Source organism: Neodiprion pinetum, chromosome 5, assembly GCF_021155775.2.
Source record: "Neodiprion pinetum isolate iyNeoPine1 chromosome 5, iyNeoPine1.2, whole genome shotgun sequence".
Classification (NCBI taxonomy): Eukaryota; Metazoa; Arthropoda; class Insecta; order Hymenoptera; family Diprionidae; genus Neodiprion; species Neodiprion pinetum.
Genome location: NC_060236.1, coordinates 5177496 through 5198590, shown reverse-complemented (window position 1 = coordinate 5198590; position 21095 = coordinate 5177496). Strand labels below are relative to the sequence as shown.

Here is a 21095-nt window from a genome sequence, read left to right as displayed (position 1 = left end):
AATCGTATAAATTCGACAATAAACAAGTCTATTTCCTAACAATCTTGAATCAATTACACAAGTTAATTGTTTCGTTTTACAAAATCGTACCTCATTTTCTTCGTAAACGAATTATAGACTAAAAACGAACAAATTGTACAAATTTTTCATCAACGGATCAAAACTACATTATATACGATCTTTACACAGCTGAACTTTCGCCATCCGATCGAAAAGTTTTTATACTTATTAATTTCGAAACTTGATACATGTACGAAAAAAAAAAAAAAAAAAAGAAAAGATTACGCCAATCGAATTTCGCGACCAGCTTTCACGACCTCCACTTTATTCCACATTCTTTTTCCCCGTTTCGCCGATTCATCCGCGGGTGATTAAAAATTGATTGCCAGTCAAACGACGGGTTAATTATCGGTGAACTTTCGTTTCGGGGGATTTTTTCGCCAACTCCCGTCGAGTGTACGGAGCCCCATGGGGTGCAATCCAGGGGGCTGAATTGTTGCGTGTGGTTTTACGTCGACGTCGCGACGCTAGCAGGTGGCGCCGTGCATCGGGCCGTAAAGATAATACGACCGTCGGGACGGTCGCCGAGGGAAAGTCTCACTCAGTGCTCGCGCACCCGCCAATCAATCCGTACCTGTTCAAATCACCCGAATGATTGACGCGAAGGAAACTGTTCGACCAGAGAAGAAGTCAACGTCGCTGTTTCATCATTTATTTGTCGCTCGATGTGAAATTTATTTTTTCCCGCTAGTGCTTCGGTCGCGAAATAAAAGCTTGATAAAAATGAAAATCAAGTAATTTCTCCCAAGTTTTAGTGAATTGTTTATACGTTATTTCAAACACCGTAAAAAATAAAAGCCAAACAAAAAAAAAAAAAATAAACAAATAAATAAAAACAAAAAAATGGTAAAAATTAACTTTGCACCAACGGATACATATACATATATATATATAGATATATATATATATATGTATGCAAACTAAGGTAAAAAAAAAACTGGAATCGATCGAGTGATTCCACTCTCAGTTGTATATCGTTGTAACGTTTGTGGTGGATTTCTATGCAGAATGATTTTTTTCGTTGGTAAATTTAAGCCAAGTTTATTGATTACACGTTTTTAAATACAGTGATACGGACTTTTTTTTGAACAGACATAATCCGCCCCTGTGCAAGTGGAAAAGTGATTATCTTAATTCTATTGCACTTTCATCGGACTTCGAATACTTTTCATCGACTACTCAATGTGACCAGCAACGGAACCGGCGACAAGAAGGTAGTTTAAGGTAAGTAAGATCCTCCTTCATCTTTCGGGGCTTCTTAATTGCTCGATTTTGAGGTGGGAGAGATTAATTGAAAGTACCCGTCGCTGTGTAAAGGGTGAATTATATTTCCGTTTAATTACTTGCTCTTTGATTACAATATTTTCATTGTAAAAGAAAAATTGTCTCGATTTGGTGAGAAAAAAATTACTGCTCGTCAATTATTCGTCACATATAAAATTCCAGAATTTGAATATCGTAACGTTAAAGTCAATTACGTTATTATTCACCGTTTTACGTGAGATTCGTTCCTAATTTTTTGGCAATCTGAGACAAATTTATACCATAAATTTATATTATGCAAACCGAATGAAAATCGCAAAGACGGTGACTCCTTTTCTTTTCTTTCGTCGTTTTGTTAACTGGGGACGTAAGTTTAATTCTGTTTGTTTCAAATCGAAAAAAAAAAAGGCACGGTTTTTAATACCATGATTCTGACAAGCGTATGAATAAGTAAGGAATTTTGCAATAGAATTTTTCTGCAGCGTATAACAAGCAGCCGGGTGATTTGTAAGCTGCCCAAAGTGGCTCCTTTCTTTTAACTTACGCCGACCTAATACGTGTACGCGTTAATAAATAATTCGGTATAATTTGAAGCTAAAACCAGCAGCAACAAAAAGAGAATAAAAGTTACACACGTTGTACAAAGAGCAATATTAATCCCATTACGAGTCCCACGAGACTTTAGTTTGCGTTATTAAGCTCGTTTAGTACACTAAGCAAGGTCGTTTTATTGACTAGACAGCAATATGCAGCGGGTCGGGGAAATATTAATTATACATATGCATGTTGAAAAAGGAGACGAGTTGTTGTGGTTTTTCGAAAATTATCCATCGCAAGCTGCTCTGTTCTACAAAATACTACGGAAATACGAAAAAATAGAAAGAGGAAAGTTGAAAAACCGTACGTACGGAAAGATTACAGGTATCTCAAAGATTAGACGATCAATAATGAAAGAAATGTCTTTAAAAGAAACGAGTTTAATCTCTGATCTTTCGGTGACAGTAATTTTAGATTCGAGCTCATTACGAAAGGAAGGACGATTGCATCGAATCGATTTTTAGCGACGTTCGTACTTGCGCCTCGAATAAGACCCCTAATTTCCACGGACACCGGACCTTTTCGCCAAGCATATAATTTCATCCTCGATCGACGAGACGGGAATAATTTCGCATGTACGTAATACAATTTGTACCATAGCAAATACCGCCTCTTGCATCTCCGTGCTCGTGGCAAAACTTGCCAGCGGTATGCATTAAGTTGGAATCAAGTTACGATCAAAGTAAACATCGTCGGATGAAAAGGTGAGGGGGCGTCGTTAAAATTTTGCATATACATATAACGCTGTTTGGCATATCGCGGAAAATCTGCGACCCTGGCAGTAAATCCTGGCGATAAAAGAACCGTCATAAGCCGGCGAATCCTCCTGGAATTTTTTCTCCAATTCAATCCCGATCTCCTGCAGATATACATACAGAATATACATGCGTTCAACTGGAAAATAAATTTTACGACCACTCGTAATCAGCGAATTATTTTCACGAAGAGAAAAGAGGATCCGAGGATTTTTTCGGTGAAAAAGCTAGAAAAATACACAGGGACGAAGAATCGATTCGTGTTCTCGGTAATATTTTCGTAACATAAAATGTACCCGTTTCCATGCAATTTTCACGTGCAGAGATGCACAACCGTACGAATACATGCCTCATGTATTTCCGCGCGTCGACGGGGAGGCTTTCACTCGAAATCTCCGGAGCATTGACAAAGCTCTACAATTTCCCGACATATCTGTGTCAGCTCGATAAACTCTCTGGTTGAACAAACTTTTATTACGATGCTACGGTTCCGATGAAAGTCTGACATTGTACGATAAATCCCGGATCGAAGCTTAATCCCAGCTTCGTATAAATTGGGTTGCGAAAAAAGAAGCTTGCAAAAATACAGGCCTCTTTTATTATCTATAATTACCGTCGATCATGCGGGCAGACAAAAGAAAAACCGCCGAGTGGGGTGAAAGGCGATTTTTTCGGGAAGCAAGCTGCTCGATTCATCTGAGGGTGAAGAATAATGAAGATTAAAATCGTCAAGTTAACGTAACGCAAACGCAGTTTGGAAAAAATAACTATCTTGCAATTTTCAGACTGTCTAAAATTCGTATTTGTAAGAATTCAATTTATATCCATATTTCTTTTTGTTTTTTTTTTTTTTTTGTGATTAAACAGGAAATCTGAAATGGATAGGTAGCCTCGATTCCCACAGTCGCAAATTTGCTTTGTATGAAAAAAGAGAACCAGATATCTCTACAGAAAAGAAGTGCACCGCCGTCTAGAGGATGGTCATTGTAAAAAATTGGCACAGCGTTGCGAAATATTTTCTCACCAGTGCGGAAAAACAGTTTTTCCCCACTGGTGTAGAAATTGTTCGCAATTTCCCAACAAGGATTCCTTCGCGAGATATAGTGGGTTTCGTTAATCTTCAAACGTAGGGAAAAATCGCCTATTTTTACGTTTGACTCTTGAAGAATAGTCTTCTGACCGATCCGGTATGCAGGAGAGGTGAACTCAGTCTCAACGTGTCGTCAAAAATAGGACGGGCAAACCGTCGTCGTCGAGCATTGTGTCGGATATGCGCTCGTCGATCTCCGTGCTGGATGTTCACTTGCTCGGTAAACGAGGATTGACAAGATACGAATGACCGCTGCAGTCCGTCTGCAGAGATGACCGAAATAGAAACAGAGACAATTCGTTTGCTCCGTTCTAACGATTGCGAAACAGCGAATGGATGCTTGTAGGTATTCCTTCCCTTCGGGCAACGCTTTCACCTCCGAAAGTATAAACGGATCCAATGTGGACGCGGTCAAGCGACGGTCAGACGGAATTACCTACCCCTGCCGAAATCGAATGCCGAGCTTTTTATTCCCTCGGGACGTCGACTCTGATAGCTGAAAGATATTCCGAAGGACGGGGAGGTGGCTTGATCCTCATTGATTATTTATTTTCCTCTCGTTATCCGGCCGACAGAACGTGTGAATTAGAATGAATGACCAAAAATAATCAATTTATTATTTTGTTTCCCATTAATCCCGATTATTTTTCAAACTCGATTAATTTTCCTCGCAATCGGCTTTTTACGTTTTTACTCCCATGTTAGACGCAATACGATATCAATTTATGCGACCAGAGTAGGTATCAATCATCATCGTTGTATCAAACTTACTCAGTACCTATTTGGTATAACAAGTGAAAGCTTTTTTTTTAATGAAACTATAAATTATCAAGACTGCGTACTGAAATTTACCAAATTTTGGTTTCATACGCACCGTTTCAAAAAATTACCAGACAATCGATTGATCGATTAATTTTCTATTCGATGCGTCGATTTTTATTCAGTTTAGTGACCATCGTTTGTGGAATTGTAGGTTGAAGGTGACGTCGAGTAGCGAAAAACGCGAATTCCTGCTCGGAGAATTGTGGGTTTCTATTACAATATCCAGTACTTGCAATTTTTACCTCTCTTTCCAGCTTTTTCCACCGATTTCAATCCAGTTTCATTCATTTTAATCTTGTAAACGAATGAATGGATGAACGAATGATCTTAGAAAGCAATTGATAGTTAGAATTTTATTTATACAAATCATACGCCTCTGATCCATTCATTTATCATCAAAAAAAAGAAAATGTATACAGTTTACTTTAAAAGAAAGAATTTAACTCAAAATTGATGATGAAACAAAAAAATCGACTGATTTTACATTTACAAAATTACGCCTCCAAACAATGTTTTTCACATTTTAAGAACCTTCTATCCTTACAAATAAATTTTCTCTCTTAACGGAATATCTCTTCTTCCTTCCATAGTTCGCCCGAAAAGTTTTCCAACATAATCCTGAACAAAAATGTAACAAATTCGGTACTCCTTACGCTCCAGAACCCTCGCGTCGTATTTGGTATAAGGTGAATATCGAAAAAGAAATGCGGAAAGTCCCGCCAAGTTTGATCAAAGCCGAACATCCGAAAGCAGTAACCAAACATTCCTACACCCCCCCCTTACTTTTCTTTCCTTTACAAACCTTGCCATCTTCTGTTCGTCGAGGATTCAACCTCAAGATGGACTTTTCATTTGATTATGCAGAGATCTGTCGTTGGGGTATAAAATACTCCCGTAAATTTCAGCCTGAAACCGAATTGGGTGAATTTTCATTAGATAATAATTATTTAGGTAGAGAGAACTCGTGGAGAGAACGACGTATAATCGACAACAGAATCATTGACCCATTTTATGTTATCTACGCATATTCATGCAGGCTGTGAGTGATTGTTTTTTTGTTTTTTTTTTTATTCATTAATTTGGAATCGGGACTAAAAATTACGAACGATTAAAAATTTTTGAAAATGACAAGGTACGGGTGATTTCCTTTCGCACAGTGATTCGGAGTTTTTTTTATTTCCCACGCGTGTTTCGGTTAAAGTCTTGGAAGGACGCCTGGATGCAATGTGTAATTCGTTTAAGGATGCGGCGAACACGGGACGGTTTGCGTCACGGTTAAGCGGAACAACGTTGAGGCTTTATGAAACCCCTGGGAATATAAAGTGTGAACGCCATCCGGCCACACCTAGACAGCATGTTCTAATTCGTAGAGAGAAGAGCGAAGCAGTTTGACAAAGTTATGCGGTTTTCTGTCGGAAAAAAGCACGTGCTTATTCCTGCGATGCATTCGGGATTACGATATTTTTTAAGCAATGCTTAACGGTGCAGAAAGAAAATAAAAAAAATTGAAGCAAATAACTGCAAATTTTTACCGAAATTACAGGGAATTTGACATCACGTATTTACGTCGTGTAAGGTTACCTTCGATTTGTACTTCGGGTGTGTAAAAGTTGCATCTATTCCACATCTTGACGATGAAAATCGACTCGTAGATCACGACAAGAATTGTAATATTTCCTCGTCCTTGTGTCGAGAATGATCAACTCTCCGGGATAGCAGGATTATGGTCGTCAAGTTTATGGTCTGGAAATAAAACAAGTCTGGAGCAATAACGGAAGGAATAATCATACTTGTCAGAATATTGTATATTATAGATGAGATAGATTTATTTTCTGCCAAAGTCTACAGATAAATAATCGAAAGTAGTCCAAATTTTTGATTCCAGATAGCAAAGTGAGTTTCGTTTTTTTTTTTTGTTTTTTTTTTTTGTTTTTACGCATCGTTCTCCGTCTCGTGCATAAAAATCATTGAAAAATCGTTGCATTTATTTTTTTTATTTTTTTTTATTTGTCGGCTGAAAAGTGGTTGGATAAGCAGTTTGAATTTTCGGATGGCTAAAATTGATGTACCACAAAATACTTTCTCTTACCTTGAACTGGGAAATCTTTTCAAAGCCTCTAAAGTCCAGCTGAATAATTCAGGTATAGCAACATTTCAAGATGGGCAAAGGATTGCGCAAACACATATTCGACGAAAAAATGTTTATCCCGACGAACTACAGATCGCTTTTCGCGTTATATTTTCTCCGGTCTTCCAATCTTTCCTGAGGCGGAAACCGGATACTCGATCTTTTAAAAAAAACATCTGAATTGCGATGGACATGATTTTCCGGGGGTGACATTATTGGATCGAATCTTGTTGCTGTTCCTTTTTGTAAAAACAACGGTTTATTTATCCAATATCCGTTTTTCTTTTTTAAACATGTTACAGCTGTTCTTTTTAGATTTAATTCCCATAAAGTGCTGTCCATATGTCCTCTGAGAAAAATTTCATTCGTTATAGTAACTATAAAAATTCAGTGAAGCAGGTATCGTTTAAAAAACTGTTTGAATATTGTTGGGATTACGAAAAACGAGGTACGCCTAACCATTTTGCGCTATCGTCGATCCTTTTATGTAATTGCAACGCAAAATCCGATTGTTCCATTTACTCTACTTTTTTAGTTACACAAGGCTTTAACGTCAATTTGTCGGAAAAAACTAATTTTCATTTTCTACCTAGAACTATATTTTGTCGATTGTGGTAACGAATGAAAATAATTAAGGACTGAGCGGTAACCGGAACTAAAAATATCCCTCAGTGCAGGAGATGTAAAATTGACGATAGTTTTCTTTCCGTATACTTTCCGGGTTATTCGCCTCGCAACACGTGACATAATTATCCGAAAGTGTGGATTCCTTTCCGACGTATGGAAAATGATAATTAGAAAGGATATTGACAGCCTGAGATAATTAAGTTGATTGTTGTAAAACTATAGCATTATGCAAATTGGATATTGGCCGTTGGTAATTGAGCGTAAAACCGCATTACATCTTCAAACATCTACAACGTATAAATTAGTTTTCAGCATATTTTGATGGGACGATACGTCGTAAGTTTATCTTTGAAATTACGAACTTTGGCGCGTGCTCTTGGATAATTGGCATTATATAATATTTGCGTGCGAACAGGCGACGTGGAATTATTTAAATATACGAGCCTGTGTGTGTGTAATATTTCAGAAAACCCTATAAGTTGTTCTAGCGTCAAGGTGCTTTCTTCCAATTTGAAATACAGAAATGAGGCAAGTTAGATTGGCAATTCCCGAGTTGCGAATTTTAACCGCGAACGATATGTAAATTATAAATTGCCTTAAAAACGAGAGAGAATACTATGGAAAATTAAAATAGAACGAAGATCAACTTTTTTTTCACGGTTTTTCAATGCTCGCAAGGAACTTCTCACAACGACGCGGCAAATCGGTCATTATTATTATCGTTAATAATAACAATAACAAGAAGAAGGAGGAAAATTTATTGCCTACCGATAATTGACTAATTTTTACCTTTGTTGCTGTAATAATTATTACCATGCATAATTCGAACCGGGAAAATCACCTCGATTCGATAGAGTTTTTCTTATTTTCTTCAGCTTCAGCACTTCGATGAATCAAAAAAATTTAAATAATGGAGTTTTGGGTCAATGGTTGAATGATTCGACATCAGGCACATTCGGATGATCGTTGTCGAGTAATTTATCTATCCATCTATCTAAATGCTGCACTATCTCTTTATACCAATTGCTTCGTGTAACCCTGGATCGATTTCAAACCTTCCCCACGTATATATTTATCTGTCGAGCGATACACGAATATGTATAATTTTCACGAATGGGTTTCTACAGCGTGTCAAATTTTGAATGCGTAAAACTGATTGAGGAAATAATCAATGCTGATGTCCCGGAATTTTTGTCGCTTGTTTATTTCATGCTTTTGATCGGTAACTTTTGTTTTTCGTTATAATTGTAATAGAAATAATGCAAAAATGAATTCCTAGCTGTAAGTAAAAATTGGTGTATTAAAAGTCGCTCGCATTTTATTATGCGCATTTCTGAATAAACTGTATAATCAAGAAACGAAAATCTGATGGAAAAGTAAGCTGGGCTAAGCTGGAATTAAACTCGACGCGACCGAAAAATATGTTAGTATTTATTACGACGAACGCAGATTTTATTTAGTTTAAAGTTTTTTCACGTCATTACAAAAATTCCCTCTTTGCGTATTAAGTTTTCGGTATTCAAACTCAGTCGTCTACGGAATTGGAGAAAATTGAAAAATCTACTAAACCGTAACAAAACAGAACAATTTTTCAACGAGTCTGCAGAAGAATACGAACAAACTGAAACCATGATTCATCCCGCCTTCTCTGTATTCTCCATTAAAAATCAACGCCGTAGAACTTAATACAAACCAATATCTCATACGTGGAATAGAACGGAAGCATGAGAAATTATTCACGTATAAACCAACCGCCTTCTTCCCAAATCGCGGACAAACTTCACCCCAATGACGATCAACCGAAAGACCTGTGATTTATATTCTCATTCCGTCGCTTCGCCAAAGAAACGTCAGGCGAAGATAGAGAAAAAGGGTGATGCGAAAAGCCCTGATTCAAGGAAACTCACCCCATATAATCCGGAACCAGCGCAGCTGGTCTGTCCCAGCGATAGAAATCGATGAAATAGAAATAGAACGCCTTCGGGGCGGGGGAAAAATACAGGGAAAATACAAAATACACACACGCACTCACGTGAACCGAATCGAACCTATCCGAAATCGAATAATCGAGTAACTTCCATGTCCAGGGCGCATATTCGACCGCACAAACGTTCCATTCTTCCATTATAATCCCCCGAATTACTGAACCTGCCGAGTCGAAAAGGGTTCGCCAATTACCGGGATTCGCGGAACAAAGTGGAAGAAAAAAGGTAATCCTGGATACTCGCGGTTTTTATCTTTCTTACGTGCGAGAGAAATTTTCTTTGCTACGTTATATACGGAATATTAGCAAAATTCGTGTCGTTACAACGACTAGTCGAATGTTATTTGAATCTCAAGAAAATCTTCTGTAACTGCAATTATTGTCATCGATACTACATTTTCTGATCATCCGTGCGCTTAGTTCGCCAAATTTTCTCATCCAGCCAAAGACCCTGGCATCAATTTATTGCTGTGTCAAAATCGAATTGTCGTAATAGTTGAATAAAAAAAAATAAAAAAATAAAAAATTTTTTAAGAGTGACTGGAATAGAAAATAATAATAATAATGAGTACACAATAATCTATTCTTAACGGCTACAGCTATGGAATTCATCTCCGTTCTGCGTTCTTTTATTTACAAAATAGAAAAACAAAAAAAAAAAAGAAAAACAAAATGAAAATAGTTAAGAACTACGCGGTAACCGGAACTAGAAATTTCTGAAAGTTTGATTTCTTTGCTTCAAGTTTCACCGCCAATTAATTCGGTATTAGTCGCCTTTGGAAGTTTTCAAACGTGGAACTTCAATCCCGCCCCATTATTCTTTCCTTCGCGTATTTCCGACGAGCCCTGGACCACGCGGTGAAACCACTCGAGTCGGAATTCCGGTGCTGTTGCAGTAACGAAAGGTGAAATCGTGCAAGGATGGCGGCCAGCCCGCCTGTCCGGCGGGTCAGAGCTGAATCAATACAATTAATTGGCCTCGAGAGATGCCAGCTGGTACAGGGAAGAGAAAGAGAACCCCGCCCCCGCAAATTGGAGGGTGAGCTTTTCCCCGATTCGAATCATGTTTTATTAAACCGCTCGAGTTCTTTATCCGGAACTACTGAAATCGGACAAACTGCACATGTATTAACGGCGGAAGCTCGACTTGCGGAAATTTTGAGAAAAACGAAGGTGTAGGGATATCGCATTTCCGGCAGGAAGATCCTTGTACAACATTTATTAAATCCACAGGGAAACGGAGGGAAGAATTGGAGGATAAACGGGGAAGTGATTGAAGGAAAAATCATTTCTCGTGACGATTAATACGGAGGCGAAGTGAAACGCGATGTTTTGAGGAAACGTCGGATCGACGTGTTCCGACCGTTTCGTTTGTAATATGAATTCGCTCTTTATTCGCCGATTTTTTAAAACCCGATTTTTTATACCTCAATTTCTCGCGTATATCCATAAAGATAGCGGCTCTCGGGATTTATAACCGTTATAAAATCCCATAGATTAAACCGTAAAATTTCGGAATCCGTCATAATCCAGGAAGAAAAATCCTCTCTTATCCGCACTGCAATTACCCTCCCTTGTTATTTAATATCGCAAGCGTTAATTGACGTATCTACAAAGCGTTTTCAAGTTTTATCTTTCAGTTTGGTTTGACAATATATTACACCTTCCGTTATTGAACATTTGTGCTATACGAATAAGATAATCAATCGTGAACAATGTTTTTCGTCATTTTTAAACGGTATTGAGAAAAAAAGTTGGGTCTCCGCTGTTCTGTTCTGTTTTTTTTTTTTTTTTTTTTCAGGAACCGCAATTTATCAGAACTTCGTTAATTGAAAGGCAATGAAAAAGAACAAGAAAATGTGATTGAATTAGAATTTCCTCATTCAATTAAGTACGACGTAAATTTTTTTAACCAAGTTTGTGGTTTTCTTTTTGAAAAAAGAGCAGCCCATCTCTGACCGATTCCGAGTTTTAATTTGTTCACGTAATTGAATTGAAAAGTAAAATCGAGAAATTACAGATCGTGAATTTGATGACGAGAAATCAGGTGACATGTTTCAAGATTTATTGGAACTGATGTAACTTATTGATATTGTTTTTCTGAACGTTTGTCTGAGTACAAAAGAAATTTGAAATTTGAAAGATCAAAGTATAATAAAATACTAAAATATCGAATAAAGTTAGAATTTGGCTTCATGTATTATTTATTAATTATCATTTCGGTTTTCTTCTGCCCTTCGTACCTTACTTCCATATTTTCACTTGTATACACTCCGCGGTGTTTCCATAATTTAATATCCAACAAGCTGAATTTTTGGCACTTTTGATTTGATTCGCTTTTTTAAACCAAACCCTTGTCCGGTCATTTCGCTTTTCGACACCCACCCTAAAATTCCGATTCAACGATCACGCGGCGAGGGTGAAAAAATTAAATTGTACGAGTTGGGAGGTTGGGTGTAATAATTCAGTACGGTGAATTATCATTCCGGTTTTGTCGCATGTCGCATTAAAGCTAAACACGAGCGAAGGTAAAACACAGGTAGAAGCTCGTCGGCGGTGCCCAGAACGGGAAATCGATACCATCGACCGCTGGGCGAAACAACGCGTGTACGGCCCTGTTTCGTCACTGGGACAAAAATGTCATGGACTTGATATTTTACGAACGCAAATGAAAAAACCCGAAATCCGCAAATTTAACCCTTTCAGTCGTGCTGACAAATATTCTTGCCATCTATTTTACATTCATTTTCCGTATATTCGGAGACTTTTCAACACATTTCCTTGCGGGTTTTTCCCTAGTTCTGACAGCGTACCAATAGTTTTTCAATACTCGAGGGTAATTACTGCGATATAATGTGAATTATTATTGTTAGAAACAAATTGACTGAAGAAGATCGTGATAATTGAAGGAATCATTCGTTTCCGAGAAAGTTGTCACTCTACGCGTGAACACGTTTTACATAAATTATAAGTATTTGGGATCGCGGATTACGAATATGAAATTGGATTTGAAAAATTCAAGATGGCGGATCCGATACGGCCGACGATAATTTCAAATTCGATCGACTCCGAAGAAAAAATTGTCCAGGAGTTTTCGGGGTCGCTGATTACGAATATGAAATCAGATTTTGAAAATTTCGTATGGCGAACCCAATCAGTGAATTTTCATTTTCTACCTAGAACTATTTTTTTCGATTATGGTAAAATATGAAAAAAGTTAAGGACCGAGCGGTAACCGCAACTAAAAATCTTGTTATAAAAGTTGCCTCGGCGCAATAATGTGTGACTCATAGGATCAAGCGCGGAATTATTTAAATGTTCTGATGCGCCGCAAACCGCTCGACCTTCTCCGCAATCAATGCGTTTAACGTCACGGCTGTGACGCGAATGCTGACGTCACGTCGGATCATTATAATTATTCGTCGCATCAAACTGACGTATATAATCATATGTAAGCTGATAATCCACCGCTTGCTTTCGTAGAATAGATAATTTACCCGAGGCGGTGAGAAACTACCCCTATATTAACGAAAAATGAATATCATTTTATAATATTTCGAAAATATTGGACAGTTTTTTTACACCGAACACATCTTTCGTTTACTTTATTTTGTTTAAAAATCACCTCTACAGATCTGAAACGAAGATCTATTCATTTCATCAATGACCGATAAAGTCAGAGGGCTGATATTTTTTACGGATTATCGTTACCTGCGGGATTTTTTTTTATCTGTTTGTTCCTTTTTCCTCTCGCCGAATGGTTGCACAAATTTCCCATACACGCGCATACAGAAATATCCTTTATTCGTACGACTCAGCAATCGAATCTGCACGCAAGTAACGTACTGGCAAATTTTTCGAACACTTGAGAAATATGTCGAGTGAAAATCGTTACTTCGTCTGAATTCTCTCTGTGAAAAAGTTGGTCTTAAGACTGAGTGAATTTTTTTTTTTTTTCTTTTACGAAACTTTATACCGCGAAACCGAGTTATTATTCCAGTCGACGCGCAGAGTCGACGGTTTTGCGAAACTTTTGAATCAGCGTATTAAAGTAACGGCTGATTACATATCCCGCAATCGCACAGACGAATCTTTATGCATTTACAGTCATTATCGTGGAATGCTAACAGTTGAATGGCAGTGTTGCACGATACGTCGCGTACGATTAAAGCGATGAAAAAGATTGTTCGAAGGAACAAAAAGGAATTTGGCGTTTCGCTGATACGCGAATTACAGAAAATCGCGTGAAAATCTCGAAATAATTTCAAATAATCTTAGAAATACGTCAGAAAGGGTGAATTTAACCGAGTTCCGAGGTGAAAAATGTAAGCTACAGAATAATTCCATATCGGAAATAAATTTGCGTATTTCCTCCGCGTGATTGTTATAATTACGACACGTGAAAACCCGGAGATTCCGTGAATTATTATCACACTATATTATCCGTTAACGTGCAGCGAATTGATATTTATTTATTCATATTATTCTATGAAGATTGGAATCGGCATTGGTACGAGCAACTTCTTATTATACACAATGTCCTGAACGTCAGTCAGCTCAAAATTAATTATCCTTGATTCTGAGCAGTTCCGAGAACCTTTCAGCGAGATTAAACTGCACACAGCACAAAGATTAGACGATTTAATCGTGTTCCACGTATCGGCTTACAAGCTTATTTGTTTGTTTAAACTACTAAACTTTCACCATACGATATCGAATCGCATGGCTTTTGCTTGCAGGGTTCATCGGCGGATTCGCAAGCAATTTTCGCAAGCCTCGCCGCTTACGCGAACTCGAAACAGCCTGAAATAGACTCTATCAATCACTCTGTCTCGCCGGTTTTGAATTACCACACGATTAGCTAATAGATCTAGCTTATGGGACTCATTCGTGTTTCCTCCAGCGTCCCGAAAAATCCACTTTATTAAAAAATCCTTATACCTAAGTACTTGAGGGATATCGGTGCGAAATAAGCCGCTTAACAGGACGAGTTGAGGAAGATACGTTATTATAAAAAATTGAATTATTCAATATTTCTTCTTATTTCTCACACGTATTTCGCAAGTTTCCGTGAATTTTTCGACTTCATTTTTCACATCATTTTGTCATTCGATAATCGACAATGATTTAAACGTTGCACAATTCAAAAATCCTGACAAATTTCACAGTGGGTATAATAACCGTGGACATTTATTATCCGTCCACTCCAATTTCGCTTCATTATATGCGGGTGTATTTTGCTCCTGTGGTTTCGACTCAAATCCAATTTAAAAGCGTGTAACTATTTCAATCACGTGACCAACATGGAATCGTGATTTAATTCGATTCTGCGTACAGACAACAGAAACATAAACTCGAGTACGGAGTGAAATATTATTCTCTTTGAATCCGTAATACGAGAATATGATTTTGCGAAGTTACGTGAAACATTCCTCTCATATACATACGAATTCCCAGATGCTATTACACGAATTATACTTTCCCTTGTATCTAAGCCCACACACACATATATATATATATATATATATATATATATATATATGCATACATAAAGTACTCCATATATGTATATATACCTTTACAACACATCCGCCTACATTTTCATGCCGTCTTCATTTTCCTCGCAAGCTCCGACCCCTTTAATTTTATTATTCTCATCCCTTTCCTCGATCCTCTTTCCCTTTCCGCCCTCGCAGCTGCCACTTAACTTCGTTTCAACGGAGATAAAAAGTCTGCGTTTCAAACTTACTCCATCTAGGCTCGGAAAGTTTTTACACCCCGCCCCGTGTTTGTAGGTACATTTTATGTAGGTACTCGCGTATCGCGTGAAACGTGTCTCACGGTTTCCTGTGGGAAGGACAACGTTTTTATTTTTTTTTATTTTATTTTTTTTTTCAGCCGTAAAGTTCGATAAAACTGAATCGGAACGTAGATACTTTAAGAATCGGCGAGAAGTTTATCCTCTCTAAATTTTCTTTCTTACCTTCTAACGTTTTCTCTACTCACGAAATTCTTTCTCATTAGATAGGTTAATCCGCGTATTGTATTTCGTAAAAAGCACCAAATTCTCGTTTCGTTTCTTAACCTTTTTATATTCTCTTCGCACATTTACCGAACTCAGGTTTCAGGAGAGTAGTAAAAGTAAAAACGTGACGATTGCTTATTCGATCTATTGGTTCGATTTTCTTCGAAGATTTCTGTCACTTCAGGTAAATCGGGCTCGATCGTTTGACTCGAAAATCTCTTTGAATTTCTTCGCAGCAAATAATTTGGAGCTGGAAGTAGGTAACCGTCGACGGTTCGGTTAGGGTGTAAAAATTTTTCGGAATGTACAACGAGGGTTGCTTCTTCAACTCGGGCAAAGTAAAGTTTCGTGTAAGTTTCCTTGGAATTAATAATATTCTCGAGTTTCGGAGGGATATGATAAAAGCAGTCAGGATATAGGACACGTATAAAGTATGTGTGTAAAAGAAATGAAAAGTGTAAATGGGGGAGAATCCTGGGCCTGAAGGCCGCCTCTAAAAGTGCGAAAAGATCAGCCTCACACATTTGCAGCGTTTCACTGTAGGTATATATTTCTTCCTTCAAATTTTCCCGCCAAAAATAGTCCGCCCCCCTGATGATCCCCTGAATAAAAGCCGAGGACTTTTATCAAAGCGTTAAATATTACAGAGGGTCTAAGGGCCTAAGAATTCGAGGCGAAAAGAAAAAAAAGGGGAGAAGCAATTTCGAGGAGAGCTTTCGCCGCCGTAAAACAATATAAAAGTATGTACACGATTTGAATAAACGAATTAATGCTGTACGGGCTTCGCTGGGTACAAAAGGTGAACGAAAAAAGGAAGGACGCAAATTCAATGAAAGGGCGTCGATGAAATCAGAGTTGGGGAAATTGCATATTCATACGGGCAATCAATGCGGCGTTGCAGGTTTGGTAATAAAAAAATTAAAGAAGAAAAATAATCGATTTATTATTAAAAGTCAGATGCTGCAGAAGAGTTTAAAAAATTGTGTACGGAATAAAATGAAAGTACCGGAAGACAGTTTATTCAGGATTCACAATAGTTTAAACAATTTAATAATACTGTACATATGAACAAATGTATGGAGTTTCCATTGTTTCAACGATTTCAGGCGATTCGTTATTGTTATTGTAATTTATTTGCATGGCTAGTTTATACAACAATGGATGTAGGTTAGGTTGTTCATTCAGAGTTCCTGATTTTCGGAGTAAACAATGACAATATGCATTATATGAGGCTTTTGTTGTTAGCTCAAGCCCCAAATTTTCAACCTGACGCTGCGGTGTCGGGTTTGCTTTAAGGGGGTATTCTAGTGTAGAAATTTGAAAAAATCGATTTTTTTTTTTTTATATTTTCAAAGCTTAACCTTTCAAGAATGTGTCCTTAAAAGGACAAGTCAAAATTTCAATTATTTTCAGAGATATAGCTATTTTAGTGACACGTCTTCAATACTGGCTCGGCTGGAACGAATTTTACTCGAAACTTTAAACGCGTTTTTCTCAAAACTACATTTTTCAAAACGGTTGACATGATTTCTCAAGTTCTGTTGAACCGATTTACTTGAAATTTGGTGAGAATCTTCTCAATACATGTCTCTATCGCACGAACTATTATTATAACGAAATAATAATTTTTACTATTTTTAAAAAATTCAGAAACGTCCAAAAAAGTCAAAAAAAACGTATTATTTTTTCGGACAGCCGTAATTTGGCAAAAAAAAATTTTTTTTTGACTTTTTTTTAGTTAGTACGATAGCTGCATTTATGTAGATTAATAATCTTTTTTTTTTTTTTTCTGATTTTGAAAATGCTTGCAATCGTGACAACATTGGCGCGCCATTTTTTTTGTACCCCCCACTTCAACAACTCATAGCACTTTCAATTTTGTATTTTTTGACTTGTTTTTTTTTTTTTGTAATCGTGAAATAATAATAAACGCCTGATAAAAAAATGGATGGTAAAAATATTTTTTGTTTTTTGTTTATAGCACTTCAAAAAACACCTCAAATTCATGCCTCTACACTGGAATACCCCCTTAATTTCCTGTTTGTTGCTGCCTAGCTTGTAGGCGATAAAAATTTCCCCATATGAATTACATCAAGTCAGGCAAGCTAACCCTTTCAGAACTGTTGTCCATTCCAGTGAAGACACACAGACTTCATGGATTCGTAAAGAACTATTTTCTTTTTTTTTTTTAAGCGACGGACTTTGTCAACAGTTCCAACACCTTCCAGAGAAAAAATATATCGATGACTTTTCCTTTCGTTTGATTTTCATTCTCGTTTCTAATTTTGTTGGCTATTTGATATTAATTCTTTTGACAGGATAAAAAATATTCATGCTTCTAGAATAGTCTCAGCAGTCGTAAAAAATATATGTTGTGAGACTGGTTCCTATTAATACAAAATTGTAAACTTGAAAAACGTTACGTATCGACTGCGATCGACGTCCGAATTACTTTTGATATACGTTTAGGAAAATTCGTTGAAAAATCAGATATCTTGGTTGAAGGATACGAAACCGAAGTAAGTTGAAGTAAAAAAAATTTACACCATCTAGATTTAATTTAACTCCAGCTAACAAACGGAGACTTCATCAGACTTCCGGAGCAGAAATTCTGCTGAAACTTCTAAGAGTATTTCTTTTGCCCAAAGTATGCAGCTTTTTTTGCTCCTTTTTAAAGTATACGCAGAAATAAATTTTTATTATTGAAACTAAAGAATAATAATTATTGGCAATTTTTTTTTTTTTTCAAGCCCTCTCTCTCTCTATCTCTCTCTCTCTTTCGATTCAATAGAAGCTGTAATTTGACTAAATTATAACTTAAAAAATGGATATTATCTATAATACACGTGTATGTATAATATTGTAGAGTTCGTTTGTAAATATTATATCGCGTAGAGTTGGGTAGAAATTACGAATATCAATCATCTTTGTTGCGACAAGCTGTTCCATCGTCTCGCTAATATGACGATATAATTTACATTGACCAGCAGACAAGTATTAAAAACCGTTGACGTATAAGGTACGAATACACGAAATTTCATCATCGCTCAATCGGCGTGATCTACATTAATTTCGAACAGTATCTGTCCTGTCAATCGGAGCCACCCCCTAAATTATGAATGGAATTTCTGGATTATAAATATCGAAGTTGACCGTTACTTCCCGTTACAGTAGATACGTGTATTACACACGCTCATACCTTCAACTGCACATACGTAAAACCTAATTCAACAAAGTGTATTACTCGCTATTCTTTTCTTTTTTTTTTCTTCAATTTTCTTCTCACTTTAATCGACCGATTCCAAGCTGGATAAACGCGGAAATTAAAACTAATGTGTAAAATTAAACGGCATACCGAACGACGCGGTAATATAATCGTTGGAAATAATTCGAAACGATGTATATCCCATCATTAATACGGTTTTACTGTGACGTTTAGCACAGTTGACGGTCACAATTTCTAACCCCATAGAAAACAACATATTACATCGGATAATTAAAGTGAATAAAATTGAATTACATGAGGCGATAATTAAATTGTGTCAAATTCAACGTAACTAATTAAGGTTGCATCGCTGGATAAAAATAAAATTATACATATATGCATCGGAGGCGATTAAGACTCACTCTCTCTCTCTCTAAATTTGAGGAAAGTTCGCGGACTCGGTGAAACTGCACGTATATAATTCTGGGTACCCTCAGGCAAGGGAAAATCCGAGGCGAACGTGACCACGCAAAACTTTGGCGACAAATAGCCGAGCAAGAAGTTCGAGAGCTTAGTTGTCCTCTGCAAACTGGCCACGGATACCCTTTGCCCGAACCAATGTGATCCGTACAAGCGTTTCAAGCCGCTCCCTGTGTAAAAGAAATTTGGGAGGAGAAGAAAGCGTTTAAAAAATGAAAATCGGGTTAAAAATGCAGGAGCTTAATTATTTTCAACGTTTTTTTTTTTGTTCATTATGTAACCTTGTCTCAGATCGTTGATGTCTTTGCTTGTATTATTCGTTTCTATTGATTACGTGAACAATTTTTCGTGTTAATTCGTGTTCGTCAGCATATCGCTGCAAATAAAACTTGTGTACTTTTTAATGTTTTGCAAAAACTTCCTAACCTTTCAATGAAAGTTTCTCTGTTTCTCTGTTTTCAGAGAGAGAAGGAAGTTATTTTAATCACCTCGAAAATGAAAAGCTGAATTTTCACTGGATCTCGACGTTTCGAAGTTGAGAAAATTACCTCCGATCGTTTTCACATGGACATCTAGATTTTGGCTTTGACCGGTTTCGTAGGTACTGTTTCAATTATTTAATTAACAAAATTTCGAAAAATCAAATAAAAATAAAATATCTTGAGAATAGATGAATAGATTTGAATGAAAATTGGTACCGTGAAGTTTTTTGCATCGCTAATCACGAATCTAAGGTCAGATTTGCGAAGTTTGAATTTCGGGTTTTCAATAAGCTAAAAAAGAAAAACTAAAAGCATTTGGGTTTTAATGAAAATTGGTAATCGCCGGTTCGTTGGCTGGCTGATCACGAATCTGAAGTCAGATTGCAAAATCCAAAACGGCGATCCGATATGGTGGATAAAAATCAAAAAATATTCCAATTTCGGTAGAAATTGGTAGGCGAAAGTTTTTTGGTTCATCGATAACGAATCCAAGGTCAGACTTTTACAATTTGTAATGGTCGATCCGTTACGTTGGTTCAAAATAAAAAAATCGTTATATTTTCATGTAATATGGTATCCGAGGGCTGAATTTGCAGCTCGAAATTCTAATTGGATATTATTCTTATTTTCTCTATAAACTTGAAACCTACGGTGTGAGAACGGGGCGTTCAAAATCTGGCTTAAGGCCGGTCTAAAGCCGCTCCTTTTTTTTTTTTTTTTCAACAACCGGAGCCTTTTACCTCCCGCGACAATCTCGAGGTTTGAAAAATGGTTCCAACATTAATTATTCTCCAAGCTACGAATGAAATTGAACGAGAATTCTCCTTCTTCTCGTACATAAATCTATAATAACGTACACGTATACTTATCGGTTTCGTCTCGTAGCCTTTGTTCTCGCTCGCTTTTTAACCCTTGCGTTGAAATCTCCTTTCGCATTGCTCTTCTGAATACCGTCCGATTAATTTCATTGTAACGAACCCTGAGCACCTCTCGGCTTCCGTTGTTATCTCGAGTTTAACTTCCGGCGAAGCTTTCGCGGCGCTTCTCTTCCCTGCTTTGTACGCTAGCGTTTCGCCCCATCCGCACACACTCGCACGCTATCCTTGCTCAAACAATTTTCTCCATCTTCTCTTTTCACCTGTACTACAGACTGTATTTCCACCGGGAAGAAACTTTCCTGAATAACTAGCGACTTTGATAAGAGCTTATAAACTTGTTTGTAATTTCTCGACGTGTACAATTCACTTTAAAGCTTGACAACTGCCCGTCGACCTCATCCAAGCTGCAATATGATTCAAACTGCAATCGTTGGTGAAATTCAAGAATTAATTTTACTTTGTACTCTGTGTCAATATACCTACTTCCGAGACAATTTAATCAACGCTATATATAGACGGAGATTGGATCTGGATTGAAATTTCATTCTTTTATACACGATGTTATAGTTTTGAGAAAATCTGTTAACAAACATATTACAATATTCGCTCATACAATATATTACCAATTCAACTTACGGTGGTGAAAGAAAAAAATTTAACAGCTGGAAAAAGAGATGAGAAATTCATACGTACAATGTA

At 37.1% G+C, this 21095-nt stretch overlaps 1 protein-coding gene across 4 annotated transcripts in view; it reads left to right on the top strand.

Moving 5' to 3' along the window:
* The first annotated feature begins 983 nt into the window (after nt 1-983).
* LOC124218907 (uncharacterized) overlaps nt 984-21095 on the top strand; it is a 48065-nt gene continuing 27953 nt past the window's right edge. The window contains exons 1-2 of one of the 4 annotated variants that reach the window (XM_046625829.2): nt 984-1284; nt 19499-19637. The gene's annotated coding sequence lies outside the window, so the exon portion shown is untranslated. The remainder of the gene's footprint in view (nt 1285-19498; nt 19638-21095) is intronic. The other 3 variants (XM_069136087.1, XM_046625828.2, XM_069136088.1) reach the window with 3 other exon arrangements.